The sequence below is a fragment of the Ceratotherium simum genome, chromosome 35 (genome assembly GCF_057802395.1).
Source record: "Ceratotherium simum simum isolate JZ-2026a chromosome 35, ASM5780239v1, whole genome shotgun sequence".
NCBI lineage: Eukaryota > Metazoa > Chordata > Mammalia > Perissodactyla > Rhinocerotidae > Ceratotherium > Ceratotherium simum.
Window position 1 is genome coordinate 4,089,126 of NC_141934.1, and position 16,674 is coordinate 4,105,799.

At 47.3% G+C, this 16,674-nt stretch overlaps 1 long non-coding RNA gene across 3 annotated transcripts; it reads right to left on the minus strand.

The window, feature by feature from the left end:
- Positions 1-4,142: 4,142 nt before the first annotated feature.
- Positions 4,143-10,207, minus strand: LOC147912415 (uncharacterized). Of its 3 annotated transcripts, none has more exons than XR_015549924.1 (3): positions 10,112-10,207; positions 8,174-8,271; positions 4,143-8,037 (listed from the first exon to the last, which is right to left on the minus strand). It is a non-coding gene; the product is annotated as an uncharacterized LOC147912415 (long non-coding RNA). The 3 variants fall into 3 exon arrangements; XR_015549922.1 differs by having other exon boundaries at positions 4,143-7,353; positions 7,462-8,037; positions 8,174-10,207; XR_015549923.1 differs by having other exon boundaries at positions 4,143-6,997; positions 7,175-8,037; positions 8,174-10,207.
- Positions 10,208-16,674: the final 6,467 nt, after the last annotated feature.

Consider the following 16,674-nt stretch of genomic DNA (forward strand, 5'->3'; position numbering starts at 1 on the left):
GGCAAAGGCCTTGAACAGGGAATTTACAGAAGAGGAGCTAAGCGGCCACAAGAACTAAAGAAAAGGTGCCCCCTTGTATTAGCAATCCGGAAATGCAAATGAAATCCACAAGGGTGTTTTGTTTCACACTTGACAGGCTGGCACCTTAATTCTGGCAACACCAAGGTGGGAAGAAGCAGTTGGAAGGCTCACCTACTGTTGATGAAAAGGGAAATTGGTGCAACCACTCTGGAGAGCAATTAGGAGCTGTCTAGTAAATTGAAGTTGCAAATACCTGGTGACCCAGCAATTCCTGAAGTTCCACTCCTGGAGTTTGCCTCGTGCTCAAGAACTTCTGTTCACAACTGCAGCGTTGTTTGTAATACCAGAAAACTGTTAACAACCCAAATGCCAATCAATAGGAAAATGGAGAAATAAACTGTGGTCTTACATCGGGTTGGAATACATCCGTATGTAGTAGAAGCTTGAGGGCGTGCATGGGGTGATAAGTACCAAATTCAGAACTGGGTTTAACATTCTGAGTCCGGGACCAGGCAGGGCTGGACCCCCACCAGTCTGGACCCTGCCCAGGACCCTTTTGTGATAATACCCAGTTGCCCCCTCCCCCGTTGGTTCTCCCTGAAATGCCACCAGGACACCTACTGGTGTCAGCTTCCCCTTACCCCGTGTGTGGGTTCCCCAGCCATCAATTATTATCCTGAAGCCGGGAAGCTTGAGGAGTCTCCTAGGCAAACGTTAACCGGGATTTGAACGTCGAGTATGTGCAAGCTGAGGATGTGATTATTTGTGGCGGTCTGGTGCTGATCGCTGATGCTCCCATGACCCTCACGTGGGGGGCTTCAGCCTCCTTTACGGAGGAGTCCCTGAGACTCCACAAGGTCAAGCATGTGCCCGTGACAACCTGCCCGCAAAATCCCTCCCACCTGCTGGAAGTCGGAGCCGGCCTTTCTCAGAGCTCCGAGTTCACGGCAGACCCTGCGGGATGGGGACCCCTGCCCGCCTAGCCCCAACAGGCCGCCAACCACACGTGAGTTGGGGGAGTGTCGAAAGAACACCCCCTGACTCTTCCAGCCCTGGACTTCCCGCGGTGGAGTCTCTCCTGGTCTAGGCTTCCTGGGTGAGAAGGCCGAAGTCGGGGGCAGGGAGGAGGGGTGACCTGCCCATACCCACGAGCTGCTCAGGGCCTGTGGGGCCCGAGGTCACTCGTGGGGAGTGATCCCCGCCCTCGCCGTGGGCGCCCACGTCCCCGCGCTCCTTCCACAGGCCAGGGCCTCTCGCTCTGCAGATGGGGAAACTGAGGCCAGAGCGGGCGGGGATTTGCCCCGGGCACTCAGCAGGAAGCAGGGAGGAGGGCAGCTCACACTAAAAATAATCAACACAGCGGAGCCGGGTGGCCAGGACGCCCACCGCGTCTGCGCCCCGTCCCGGGAGCCGAGGGCTCTTCTGCGCCCACCGCGCAGAAACGGCAGGGCCGCCTCCCCGACCCGGGCCCCCAGAAAATGCCTCCCCCGCTCCCGGGGCCTGGGTATCCGGGGCCGGCGCGAGGGGCATCTGAGGATGCGGCCTCCAGACCCTCGGGGCCCCATCACGCCGCCCCGGCCCCGCCCCGCCGGTTTCCGGGGATTTGCCGGCGCCGCGGAAACCCGCTCCGCCTGGGAGGGGCCTGCGAGGGGGCGACAAAGCCCGGGCCCTGCAGGATTCGGCACCGCCCACCGCCCCCTCCGGCGGGCTCCATTGCGACAAGGACACAAAGAGGCCTGTGCCACTGCGCCCCCAGGTGCGGCGGCGCATCACGGGAGGAGGTGCCTCCACAGCCCCTGGGCCCCGAGTCCTGGCCCGAGCCCCGGGCCCAGGTGTCCCCTGCTCCACCCGCCCCACAGTGACTTCACTTCCTCTGCGCTGCACACCCAGCCTGAGCTGCCAGGTGGCCCAGCACCTTGAGCAGGAGCTGGAAGGCCTGGCATCCAGCCCCACCCTTCCACTGCCTGCTATGTCCTCCCCTCTCTGCTCCATGAGGGGTGGGACGGGGTTCTGGGCAGGCACCTTCCCCCTGGAGCCAGGGCTCAGGCTGGACCCCCGCCCGCTGGCCTCTCCTCCAGGGCTCAGCCCAGCAGCAGGCCCCTCCATCACTGGGCTGAGTGGTAGGTGGCCCCTACTGCACCTTGGGGTACCTAGCATCTGACCACTGGTGGGCTAAGCTGCTCGGGCTGCCATCCTCCTCTCTCAGCCTCAGTTTCCTCATCTGTCAGCTGTGGTTTTGAGGAAGTGCTGCAGAGCAGGAGCAGCTTGTTGCTCCACATGGTTCAAGGCCGCCCCAAGGCCCCTCCTCCTTGTGGCCTTCCCAGTCCTTCCCACTTGGACTGGCATCTCTGCCCCCCACCAGGAGCCGCCCGTGGGGGCATCAGAACAGGGGTCATGAGGCCTGCTGACCTTGGGCACCAGGCTGCGAGGGTGAGCAGTGAGCCACGACCCAGCACAGCAGGCCCGGACACGGCTGTCTGTAGTGGACCCCAGTGGGGCTCCTTCGGTTCTATCAGGTACACCCTCTCTCCGAGCCTTGACTTTCCCACCTGTAAAATGGGCACATCGTAACAACTGACCTGCCCACTGCACAGGCGCTGAGCCCTCAGGCCCCTAGTGCATACATTCTATTTCTCTGCTGAGAACGTGTTTCTTTCCATGAATCTCAAGAATATTCACCCTTGCTACATTGAGCATGGTTGTAAGAGCTGCTTTGTCTGCGAATTCCTTCATAGAGGTTACTGCAGGGCTGGATCTGGTGATCGTCTGTTCCCCGGAGGAGCGGTCAGACGTTCTCATTCCTCGTGTTCTGTTGTGTAATTTTGGATGGAATCCCGACAGTTCACTCATCATGTTGAGACTCTGGTTTCCATTGAAATCCTCTGCAGGATGTGCATTTCTCTTTTTCTGTCGTTTTATTAAGCATTCAAGACAGTGAGGATGAAACTGCACGTTCCGTCTTCCCTTTGTCGACAGTTCTAGTCTCAGTGGAGGTTCCGGGCCATTTGTGCTGCTTGTGTCCACGTCACACACACACTCAGGAGTCAGTCTGGGGGTAGAGTCTCTGGTCTTCCCTGCTCGTAGAAAGATGGATAAGATACTTGTTCATGGAACTTTCCCCCTTTCTGACGGCATCCAATATAGAGCTTCCTTGGACCCTTGTCGAAAGCACCCAATAAAACCCAACCCATTCATAGTGATACCAAACCAAGAGGCTCGTCTCCTGGTGAGTTAAATAAGACTCTGCGCCAGTGGAAGTTGTCTCACAAAGTAAAGTGTGTTTGCAGCAAATAGGAGGCCACGAGAAATCATTTCCAAAGTCATGGTGTCCCTGAACAAAGGGAAGCAGGAACTTTTATTTCAGTTGGGGAATGAATATTCAAAAGGGAGAGGCAGGTATTCGCTTGCACAGGCTCGGTTGGAGAACATGCTTCCACATAATGAGGCCTAAGCTCCTCCTGGAGAGATCTTTGCATTAAAAATAAGGCAAAGGTAATGAGCATAGCTCTTGTGGTCAGGCTTGGTCAGTTTCAGGATGGTTGGTGGTTACATCTCCTTAACATACAAAAGGGAAAGAAACAACTTGGAAAAACAGTTAGTTGCTTCCAAACTCACCTTTGAGTTTCTGCAGGCACCTAGTCAGTGACAGTGGTAGGATGTGGTATGGATGAACTGTGTCCCCCAAAATTCATATGTTGAGACCATAACCCCCAATGTGATGGTGTTTGGAGTTGGGGCCTCTGGGACGTGAACGTTCAGGAGAGAGGAGCCCTCGTGAGGGTTTGTGCACTTATAAGAAGAGACATGGGAGAGCTGGCTTCCTTTCTCTCTCTGCTATGTGAGGACACAGCAGGAAGGTGGCCATCCAAAAGCCAGGAAGAGGCTATCACCAGACACCAAACCTGCTGGCACCTTGACCTTGGGCTTCTCAGCCTCCAGAATTGTGAGAATAAATGTTTGCTGTTTAAACTACCCCGTCTGTGGTATTTTTTTTTTTTAAGATTTTATTTATTTTTTCCCCCCAAAGCCCCAGTAGATAGTTGTATGTCATAGCTGCACATCCTTCTAGTTGCTGTATGTGGGACGCGCCCTCAGCATGGCCGAAGAAGCGGTGCATCGGTGCGCGCCCGGGATCCGAACCCGGGCCACCAGCAGCGGAGCACGCGCACTTAACCGCCAAGCCACGGGGCCGGCCCTGTGGTATTTGTTATAACAGCCCGAGCTGACAGAGATGTAATGAGATAAGATCGTCCGTGTAAAGTTCTTAGAAGAATGCTTAACACACAGGAGACCCGGATAAACGGTCGCTGCTGTCCAACTGTGTCTGCACTCCCCGCCACTCTCCTCCCAGCCCCAAACTGGGACTTCTCTAAAATGTAAAACTGCAAATCACCTAAGCTGACTCTTTTCCATCTGCCCTTGCACTGCTCTTTGCAAGTTTCATTTCTAACGAAGCCAGTTCTGAGCCATGGGACCCCAAAAGATGCTTCTGCTCTAATGGAAAGTGGACATTCTCCAGAAAAGCTTAGAACCCTCCTCTCACTGGCCCCCTGTCCCTGGCTGAATTTTCCAACCCCCTCTGCTTCTCAAACCCAGTCCTTCTCTCCTTCCTCATCAGCTGCCAAATGGGAGTGAAGGGGCCCCCAGTGGAACATTGGCGATAACTTGATAAACGTCCAGGAGAAACCTCAGGCCAAGACTCCAACTGTAGCCACTGCTGTTCTGGATCCTGTGACAGCCACCCGTTTCCTCCACTCAGCGCTTTCCGTATGTTTGCTCGTTTCAGTCCTCACAGCCCCCTTGGTGGTAGATCACGTTATTACCCTCATTTTCCAGTTGAAGAGACAAGACTCAGAGAAATGAAATCACAGCTAAACAGTGGCAGAGACAGGATGTCAGCTCCAGATCCACATTCTTGAGCACAGGGCTCTGCCGCCTCCTGCCCACGAAGCAAATGGTGTGTTTACACAGAGCAACGCTGAGGATGGATTTCAGGAAGAACCCTCGGTCAAGTGGATTTTTGCCACACCCCATCATAAAGAAAGAACAATCCAGGGGGAGGAACCGGCAAAGAGTCTGCTGCAGGAGGGAAGAAAAAGCCACCCCAAATCACACACATCAGCGTGGGTGTCTGCGGAATGAGGACACAGCAATGGAAGCAAGGAGGCACTTAGAGTCTAATGATCAAAGAGCTTATGGTAACTTTTCACAAGGGCCTCCCGCTCAGGATAAAGCCTGTGCAGGAGCGTGGTGCTCTGCACACCGACTGGAGGTGTTTCCACACCGCGCGTCCTGACGGCTCAGCCTTTCCCGCAGTCAGGCAGCAGGTGGCTGGCCAGGCGCCTCTGTCTGAGAAAGAGCTGACACAAAGAGAAGACATATAAAGCAGTCACGTCCCTGGTTCGTGAGTTTTGAAGTCTTTCTCCGGAGACTGGACCTGCACACAGCTGCAGTTTGATTAAGGTCCCCGGGTGATTCTGATGGACACTGAAGATTCAGAAGCCCTCCTGTGCTGCCGATAAAATATTTGGAAGAATGTTTAGTAAAAACCAGATATCTTATCCTCAGAAAAGCTTCCTGGAATGGAGGAAGCAGAGAGTAAGAGAACTAAAGTGCTCAGGACCCCGAGAAGGACTTAGTCCTTGCCCACCTGACTCCCAGGTGATTCTGGGGGGCAGGGAAGCACCCCCACGTAGGTGAGGACATCCGAGAGCAGCAGGCATCTGCACTGACCCTTCCCTGGGGTGTGACCTGGGGAGGGGAGAGGGGAAGACCTCCAGGTTCTTAGTGCCCAGCACGGGATAGGTCTGACCTGTGAGCTGGAGACCCGCCCTCCTGAGATTCCTGTGCACAGCACAGCGCGGGGGCAGAGGAGTGATCCAGGTGCTGACTGGGGTCCTGGAGGAGGAGTTTCCTAAAGCCCAGAGTGGTGTGAAAGGGCTCCTACAGCATATACTGGGGGCCTGAAGGGACCTCTTGGTCAGAAATTCAGACTCATTCGGCAATGACCTAGACAGGCAGATGCACGAAGACCAGACAGGTCAGGATGTTGCAACTGTTGCCAGATGGAATAGACTGGAAGGGAAGGAGCTGATCTCCAGCTCACTGCCCTGCTTTGGCACTAGGTATGCCGCCCAGGGACACCCCAATTAGACTGAGGCTAGATTTCTGCTCTGAGGCGCAATGGGCTCTGCAGCAGATGCTATTAGGGCCCCGCCTCCATCCTTGGACCTTCTGGAATTTTCATGCCAGTCTCCCCATGTGCTCGGTCACCCTATGGCCAGCACCTGCATCCCTTTGTGGCAGGGCTGCCCTCAGGTTTCCAGAACCCCCTTTGCCTGTCCACCCAGAGAATCCGAGGTGCCCGGCTATTCACATCCCCCAGGACAGCCCTTAACTGATGCCTGACGGGTGCAGGGACAGGGAGATACAAGTTCTTCAGCTCCCGTGCCCCCATTCTGGACTCTGATGTGAGACCATCACTGTCCCCAGTGTCCTGCAGGACTGAGTGAAGGTTACCCTCCACAGGACTTTGCTTGACCCCCTCACTTGCCTACTCTTGGGTCAGCTCTTCCTGGGACCATGTCCGTGTGAGTCACTTTTACATGAATCCTCATGTTAGGGTCTGTTTTTGAGGAGTCCCATGCAAAACAAGAGCTCAAAATAAAACTGAGTTTAGTTATAGGAAAAAAACTAAGTACCACTTTTATGCCTGGCTGACTTTATAGACTGAGATTTATATGACCCCACTTATTAATGAAAACTTTCATAAAAGCTACCTCTTGTCAGCATTCACACATCTCCATGAAGGATCTCATTAAACCCATGAGGCAGAAAGCACTGTCATGCCCATTTTACAGATTTCAAGAGGTCCAATAACTCTTAGTTCAAGGGCGTCAAGAGAAGTCGGAGCCCTGTTCCAACTGTGGGCTCCCCGCCCGGATCTGGCCGAAGTCCCATGCTCTGAGCAGCAGCGCTGGGGGAAGGCAGAGACACAGTCGCTGAGCTGGGGACCCGGGCTCCTCCTGCAGGGGCAGGTCTGGGCTGAGAGCGAGAGGAGCCGACCCTGCAGGGGCCTTTGTAGCAGGAAGGCCGAGCACAGGCTCCCAGTATCAAGGCCCTGAGTGGGTGAGCTCCCCCCGCCAGCACCTACTTGCTGTGTGGCCCTGGGCAGGTCCTGTCCCCCCTCTGCGCTTCAGTTTCTCACTTGAAAGTGGGGTTCATAATCCTGAAAAGTGCAGATCCCCTGCTGGTGACTGAGGAGCTGGATGTGAGTCCTGACCTCTGTGCTCTTGAAACACCCCTGCCAGAGTGCGCTGATGACTGAACTTACTGTGAAATGGGTCAGAAAATAAGAAGGGGGTTGACTGACAGATAAGTGATGAAGCAAGAAAAATAAAAGGTTAATGGTGGAATCTTGTGATGGATGACAGTCTTTACCTTTGCTATAGGTTTGACACTTTTCATCAGAAAATGTTGGGGAGAAAACCTCCCAACAAGTGATTCTTTCTGATGCGAATGGCCCTGTCTCCTCTTCATGAGTCATTCTGATGCCTGAGCAGGAGGGAGGCAGGCAGGACAGGGCAAGTGCTTCTCTCTGGAGGGCCCTCTGACGTGGGCGGTTCAGTCTCCCATTTGCCTTCTCCTTTTCTTTGGGAGTCATCAGGTCCGGAAAGCAGGTCTCCAAGGTCCTCAGCTTCAGAGGAATGTTGGGTTTGATAGGGAAGGAGGGGGAGCAGGGCTCCAGGGACCGGGGGAGAAACAGAGAATATGTCATTGGGCACAAGATTTGTCTTGCAGCCACTGGACGTGACTTCCCTGCGGGTCCCACGCTATTCCAAAACGCTTTGGAAATCACCCCCATTCGTCACCCTTTATGCCTCTGATTCATCTTGCAGGCCAGAGAAGTCGTTTTATGGGGAAGCAAGTGTTCCTTCTACTGCCCTCTGACTCGGGACTGTTTATGCTCTCTCTCCAAAGGCTCTGTCAGTTCCTGCTGGGTCCGTCAGGTTCATCCTAAAGTAAAGTTCATCATCATCCTCTGGCAGACAGAGCCACAAGCAGCCACAAGCGGCTCATTGGTAATTCACCCAGGCCCAGAGAGACAGCCGCCCCATAGTCAAAACCCTGAGGGTCACAGATAACACGGTACCTTGTCATTGGAGGTTCCAGGAAATGACAAGAGGACACCAGGCATCAGTCAAGGGCTGAGGGTGAGATCCAGCATCTCCTCTGAAGTGTATTTGTTCCCTTTTATGATACAAAATTAACTCAACTTCTTGGTAGCAAGTCAATGCCCAACACACCACACGCAGCCACTGTATTTAGCATAGAGCCTGACCCAGAGTGAACACTCAAGACATTCTTGAATGAATAAATGAGTGGACAGTATAGAAAAATACATTTTCCTTCATGGATTAATAATATAATATTGGACATCATTTATTGAATAAATTGTCTGCCAAATTATGGTAGATTGTTTGCAAAATGGCTCTGATTATTCCCCTCCCTGTATCCATACCCCTTGGCAATGTGACTTTGTTTCTCCTCCTGTCAAGAGATGGTGTCTATTTTCCCACCCCTGAATCTTGACTGGCCTTGTGACTTGTTTTGGTCAACAGGATGTGGCAGAAGTGATTGGGTGCCAGTTCCAATCCTAAGCCCCAAAGGCCTTGTGCATGTTCCCTCACTCTCTTGGAACCCTGTGTCACTAGCCAGCTGGGGGCTGAGAAATTAAGTACAGACATGCGCCACTTACTGCTGGGGATACGTTCTGAGAAATGGGTCATTAGGCGATTGTGCGAACATCATAGAGTGTACTTACACAAACCTAGATTGAATAGCCTACTCCACACCCAGGCTCTCTGGGACTAATCTCGTGCAGACCATAAGTGACTGAAACGTCATTATGTGGGGCATGACTGCAGAGCAGAAACTAGATGGTCCAGTCAGGGCCACTCTAGGTCCGCCAGCCCCCCGCCAACCCAACCAACCCAGCAATTGACCGAAACAGCCTGAGGAAGCTGAGATCAGCTGAGACGAGAACCACTCGAGTGAACCAGCCCCAACGGTGAGCTAAACTGTTGTTGTTCCAGGATCTGAGTGTTGTTCTGAGACGCTAAGTGTTAGGGGGGTTTTCTCACAGCAAAAGCTGACTGACACACAAGCGCCACGTCATGTGCATAACGTCACCTCACCCCCACAACAACCCTCCAGTGTAGGTGTGAAGGAGACAGTTGTCTGTCTTCCAGATATGTGTTCTTTCCTTACCCCAGAGCAGGAGGGTTTTAGCTGGAATGGAGCCACCCAGCTATGGACTCAATTTCCCAGCTCCTCTTGCAGTGACGTGGCAATGTGAGCGAGTTCCCGCCAAGATTGCCAAAATGGAAATGTTGCAACTTCCGCCCCAATTGCTTCAGGTAAAATCCCTGGCCTCGGAATTCGGTTCTTGTCCCCTTCCTGCTGACCAGGCGGGGATACGAGAGCCCTGCTCTCAGGCCTGGTGGACGCTCCTCTCCCGCCGACCACTCAGGTGACCTTGGGCCAGGCTGCAGTGTGACAAGGTCCCTGGCCCCTAGGAAGCTCCCTCCCTGGATGTATGTAGGCTGCTTTAATAATAGTAATCCTCTGAAAATCCCTCATAGTGAAGGAAGTAAATTATATTAAAAATTTAAAAGTTACTACCTTAGAGACAGGCACCTCTACGCCCTAAGGATTCTTGGTATAGGAGGGAACGTTTATTAATCCTGACTGACTCTATTCATGAAAGACCCACCCTAAACTGTTCGGGGAAGAATTGAGAACAAGAGAGTGCTCCAGAGGGATAAGTTTGGGCGGGTCGGGGTGGAGGGGGTCCAGATGGGGACCCGTGTGTGTAACCTGATAATCGCTTCGCGCCATAGCAATTCGCGCCATAAAATGTAACTGTTTAAATGTTTTAAATTAGCCAATCATGTAAGACCGCGCCAACCTTTTCCCGCTTTATGCTTCCGAATCCTATAAAAGAGCTTGCCCTTTAAGGTTCGGGGTCGACTCCTCTGTCTCCGAGAGATATGTGTCGACCCGGAGCTCCGCTTAATAAACCTCTTACCTCTTGCGTTTGCATCAAGCTCGGTCTTCTGTGTCTGTGGGTCCGCGCCTTCCCGAGGCTGGAGTTGGGGTTCCCTTTTTGGGATCCTACATTTGGGGGCTCATCCGGGATCTGTGCGGTCACCCCAGACTCCGAAGACCCCTTGGAGGTAAGCCTGAGTGACTGGGTGTATGAGTGTGTGCGGCGCCGCGAAGCATTGTTTTGGTTTCCGTATCTGGGCAGCCGCCGCTTCGGGCCGTAAAGACCTAGCGGCTGCAGTGGCAGAAGTGCTGGGAACTGCAGGCTGCAACCCTGGGGGACGCCCCAAGGGACAAGGAGAGTCAGGAAAGCCTGACCACCCCCCCTTCAGGTGGAAAAAGAAACGACACTCTTTTTCCCAGGGAGGACACGAAAACCCCTCCCGTCTGAAGCCGCCTTCGGTTGGCTTGTAGAGACGCCAACCGGGCACGATTGTTTATGTTTTGGTGTTCGTTGTTCTGTTTTTGTTCGTCACGTGGACCTCATTTGACGAGATGAGATCCTACAGCTGGAAGACCTGCCTTCTCCCTGGACTACTGCAGATGGTGAGATACGGGAACGCCTGACAAAAGCCGGCAAAAAGGTAAGATTTCTTACCACGTCAGCCTCCCAGAATCTCTATCTGCGGAGTCTGGCGGAAGGAAATGGTGAGAATTTTTTCTCTTTCTAAATTTAGATTGGCAGGAGAAAATATTTGAGAAACTAGTTTCTTGGGCTTTTAGTGACTCTTGGTTTAAATTTGGTAGAGTACTCTTGGTTTTTGATCTTGATCCCTTTTCCTCCCAAAGGTAGTCTCTGTTTTTCTCTTTTGTCTGTGTCTTTTGTCATAAAAAAGAAAATACCATAGGGTAGGACGCAGGCATAGGCCCTATAAGCCTGCTGTCCGGGCCGGCCCCACAGACTGGTGAGTTTTCGGGTCTCACCAGACCGGCGTCTACAAACTTTGCTGTGGGTTATTATGCACATAAAGTGAAGGTCATTGCCGAGGGCATCTTAGAAGCCAAAAAGGCCGCAAATTTAAGTGGGCGCAGGTCGAGCAGTTAAGAGCCATTAGGGCGCTCGCCACTTTCAGAAGACTCCCGTGACAGGATAAGTTGGGTCACGGAACGGGGTAGATGACACAGGTCCCCCGCCAACTGCAAAAAAATGTCCGTGCAACGACGAGGTACTCTGTAAAAGCACACAGTCCCCGACCCCGCGGCACCTCCCCCCCAGGTATTATTCTGGCTCCAAGAGACCTAAGGCGTGGCTAAAGCTGTCATTGTGCACATAAAAAAACAAACAAACAAAAAAAAAAAACCGGATAAAGTTTTTCCTTCTGTCTTGTTCTGTGTCCTGAGAAAACTTGGCTTTGTGACCAGTGAAAATATTCTCCTTGGTCTCCACCATACGGAAGGTGCATTTACCGGGGTGCACCTTGGTGGCCAGTCGAGTACACTGGGGTTCCGAACTGTCTCTGTCTGGCTGTGCCAAGCTCTCAGGGGAGTCTGAATATCTTTGGGAGTGAATTCTGTAGATCATGGGGGCTACATCATCTGCGCCCTCACCAGGGACACCTCTTACATCCATGAGAAAGATTTATTCTAAGCGTGGAAAGTTACCTCCGGGTCTTTCCTTAAAAAGGCTTATTGGTTCGAGTCACTATTAGAATAAATATACAAGTAAAGATCCTACTCGTCAATGGCCAGACGACGGATCCTTTAAATTAGAAAAACTTCTAAATTGGGAAAAAAAAAAATATTTTGAGAGCTCCCACATAATTGCTTAATTGGTACCTAAAAATTAAGGCTAAAAAAAGAAAGAAAAAATTTGACTAGTCTTAAGACCTTGACTCAGGTTACAATTGAGTTAAAAACATGTAAAAGTGTAAGTGTTAATGAGATTATAAACGTTGGAATGTTTGAGCTGATTTTGTATAGAGAGGTTGCATCAACCTTGCCTGAGTATGTTTTAAAATGTCTGACTGGGAATGCTCCCCTGGTCCAAAATTATAAGACCAAGACCTATTGATAAAGATCTTAATGATAACTATGTTTAAAGGTATAAAAAGTGATGAAAACTGCATGAAATTTTGTAAGAAAAAACTGATGTTATTTCTATTACAGAACTTACAGAACTGGTTAACAAAAATAGTAATTTAAATGATGGCTAATTTTATCTGAAGTCTTGTAGGCAATCTAAATAATTATTGAGAATAAGTAACTAAATAGTTGTGAAAAAGATGAACGTTAGATGAACTTTACACAATAATTATGTGTTATGGTGGTTACAGCTTCCAAACTCTTTCTGGTAACTTAAAACTTTAGAGTTTTGCTAAATTTTATGATAAAAATTCTCTGAGTATCATCATTTCCAAATAAGATAAGATATTAGACATTGATTGCTAAATGTACATTTGTCTACTTTTGGCTTTTCATTACAGAAAAACTAAAAGGTGTTTTAGGTCTATTGGTAAACATGTGTTTTATTAAAAGATTATACTATAAAGTAAGTTATAAAGTGTTCATAAATTTTCCAATCCACAAAATGCTAATATAAAAAAGTTTATAACTACTTACTTAGTTTTTACTTAAAAGTCAAAGTCTATAAGAGTTAAAATTTCTAATTAATATATGTGATTTGGGCCGGCCCCGTGGCTTGGCGGTTAAGTGCGTGCGCTCCGCTGCTGGTGGCCCGGGTTCGGATCCCGGGCGTGCACCGAGGCACCGCTTCTCCGGCCATGCTGAGGCCGAGTCCCACATACAGCAACTAGAAGGATGTGCAGCTACGACATACAACTATCTACTGGGGCTTTGGGGGGAATAAAATCTTAAAAAAAAAAAAAAAAAAAAAAAAAAAAAAAAAAGTTTATAACTGCTTACTTAGTTTTTACTTAAAAGTCAAAGTCTATAAGAGTTAAAATTTCTAATTAATATATGTGATTGAAACTACTAAAAAATTAAGAAAAATATGTCTGTGTACAAAAAAAATAAGATATATAAAAAAACAAAAAATAAAAATGTTTTGTTTGGTCGATTAAAAAAGATAAATTTGTCCTCAAGTACTAGAAAAAAAAAAAAGACATGAGACAAATTCTAAATGTAAAAAAAAAAAAAAAAAGTTATAAGTTTGTAAAAGAAAAATTCTAAAAAAAGAGTTTTTACATGGTCAAGTTGGCTAAGATTAAAATAAATTTAATTAAGTAAATGAGTTTTAATATCAAAAGTAAGCTGGTACAAAATTATAATTTGGTCTTATTTCTCTTAAAAAGATAATTTTCTTAAACTTGATAAAGAGGTTACAAAAGATTTTTCTTTACCTTTGAGTAAGTCTACCTAAAAGACAAAAAAATCTATGTTTTGTTAAAATAATTTCCTGTGTTCAAAAGACTGAGGTCTCTCTATTAAGGCTTTTTAGACTGTTAATGCTATGTTTGCTTTGACTGTTTATATTTTTGACAAGCTCCCCCAAAATTCATATCTTAAAGTCTTTTTTTACTTTTTTCTTTGAAAATTTTCAAAGGGCCCTGAAACTTCTCAAAAAAATTTGCTCTCTTCCTATAAGGGGAAAGATACTAAACTTATTAGGCTGATTCAGTATGTTAAATTACATGGAAAAGATTGTCAGACAAGTGATAATAAGTCTGCTTAGGTGCTATTATGTGGGTAAATGTTATTGATATAGGTGTTTTAAAATTGTACAACATTACTGAAATGCTGATCTGTCCTGATTATCAGTCGTAATTCTGGTTATTATTATTTTAAAGTGTTGTATGTCACAAAATTAACCAAATTTCTCTGTCAATTGCCATTTTGAGGTCTTGTTCTTTACAGACATTTCTTTGCTCTAATGCTTTTGCAAAATGTTTCAACTTCAGAAAAATTCATAAAAAAGACTCTGACATTTACACTGAAATACAGGCTTCTGATAAACTTTCTGATCATAAAACTGAACTTGATAAAAAATTACAGAAATCTGTTAGAGAGACTGATAACTTCATGAAGCTGCTAACAAAAAGATTGGGATCAAAAATAGATTACACAGGACTGAATAAACAGATTATAATTTTTATGATTTTTCATTTAAAGTATTGTTAAATTTTTAATGTTTTGTTTTTTCAGATTTAAAAAAAACTTTTTCTCTTTTCTCCTGAACTAGCTATGACTTATAACAATTTGGTAAATAATACTTTTATAAGTAAAATTAAAATATTTATCTTTTTCTCTCTATCTGATCCCTCAAATTTAGAAACTCTTAGTGAGTATTGTTGTTTTCATGGCAATATAGTTATTTGCATAAGTTCAATAAGAATCTGTTCTCCTTGTAACAGGACACAATTAAAAACACTGGTTATATTACCAAGGTTATGACTGGAACATCATATTTGCGATATAACCATACAGCTTTTGAAAAATAAAGATTAGACTTTATAAAATAAAGCCACGTGAAAATATTGGCCTGGTACCTTGTGTTCCAAACAGCACTTACCAGGATAAGTAAAAAATGTCACTTATCTGGCAGGTACAAGGAACCTTAAAATATTTTGGAGAAACCTCAAAATAAAAAAATTCACCCAAATTTATAGGTATTGCAGACAAAGTCTGGTGACAAAATCCTTGGCTTGACTTTCCTGGCCTCGAGAGGCCTTTAAAGTTCAATGTGAGATTCCTTATAAAAAGTTCCAGCAAAGCAGATTTAAAAGAGCCTATGTGATCAATTGCTATTCTTACTGTACTTATGTTAATAATTGGGCCAACTCTATTAAAACTAAAAAAATGAGGGTGATTTTAAAAAAAAAATTATATTTCAGTAAAAACTATAGTATACATTTGCAGATATTAGATCCTAGTTTTGTTAATTGTCTTTTGAGGTTTTTATTTTTTATATCTGTTGACTAGACTAGATCCTGATTTCTTCCAGTCTCTTGAAATATCTGGCTACAGATCTCCAAACTAACGTTTTTGATTTTTTCCATCATTTTCATTTAAAATCACTGAAAACTGAACCTGCCCTTTTTCCTGAAGCCTTACAAACTGAAGCTGATAAACTTGATACCATAATATAGGCGTAACCTTGAGAGCCCACCTACATCACCACCTTCCAAAAAAAACTCAATTGAACTGATCTATCATCAGGACTATAAAATGTGTTCAGTGAGATAAAACAATCTACCAACTCAGCTTCTGGACTATGAAACTTCTTTAAGTTTCAAAAAGACTGTAAAACTTTTAGTTTCAAAGGTGGGACTGTGAGAGATCAAGATTTGGCCACCCTGAAATATATCTCTTTACCTTGATTGTTTTCTCTAAAAGACATTTGACCTCCCGCAGTACCTACTGGGCAGAGATGACACAGACTGTTTAACTTAGTACGGAGAGCTTACTACACCTTAAATGGCTCCAACCCTAAAATGACTGAAGCATGCTGGCTATGCCTAGCGGTCAGCCCCCCCCTTATTATAAAAAAATTGCCACCATGGGGGTCTATAATAACACCACGGACCACACGACTTGTCTTTGGGGCAAAGAAGGGCGGATAACCCTAACAGATATATCGGGGACCGGTTCAGGACTATGCTTAAAAAAAATTCCCCCGGGCTACCAGGCTCTATATAATAAGACTGAAGTCAGCCTTCCGACCACTCCTGGTTATTTTTTGATACCAGGGCCCAATAGGTGGTGGGCTTGCTCCACAGGCCTGACCCCCTGCATCTCAACTGGCATATTCAATTCGTCACAAAATTTTTGCGTGCTTGTGCAGTTAGTGCCTAAAATTTACTATCATACTGCCAATAGTTTCAAAGATGAATTTGACCAGAGATCCAGATTATAAAAAAAAAAAACCAGTATCCCTCACCCTGGCTATACTCCTGGGACTGGGAGTTGCCGCGGGCATAAGGACTGACACTACGGCCTTAGTCACAGGAGAAAGGGGATTAACTGCCTTGAACAATGCTATAGATAAAGACCTCAGGACTTTAAAACAGTCCATCTCTAAACTAAAAGAGTCCCTCACTTCCCTGTCTAAAGTAGTGCTCCAGAATAAAAAAAGATTAGACATGAGGCAGCAAAGCAGGGAGGCGCAACAAAGGTGGTTTGAATCCTGGTTCACTAAGTCCCCCTGGATGACGACCTTACTATCCTCCCTAGCAGGACCCTTGCTGATTCTTTGTCTACTTTTAGTTTTCGGACCGTGTGTTTTCAATAGAATTACTGCTTTCATAAAAAAAAGGGTCAATACAGTACATGCTATGATGCTCCAACGCCATTACCAAGCTCTCCCACTCAATGAGCCACTGATAGTAGACACCGAAAACTAAGTTCTAAGATTAGAACTAGAGACAAAAAAAGAAGTGGGGAATGAAGGAAGTAAATTATATTAAAAATTTAAAAGTTACTACCTTAGAGACAGGCACCTCCACGCCCTAAGGATTCCTGGTATAGGAGGGAACGTTTATTAATCCTGACTGACTCTATTCATGAAAGACCCACCCTAAACTGTTCGGGGAAGAATTGAGAACAAGAGAGTGCTCCAGAGGGATAAGTTTGGGCGGGTCGGGGTGGAGG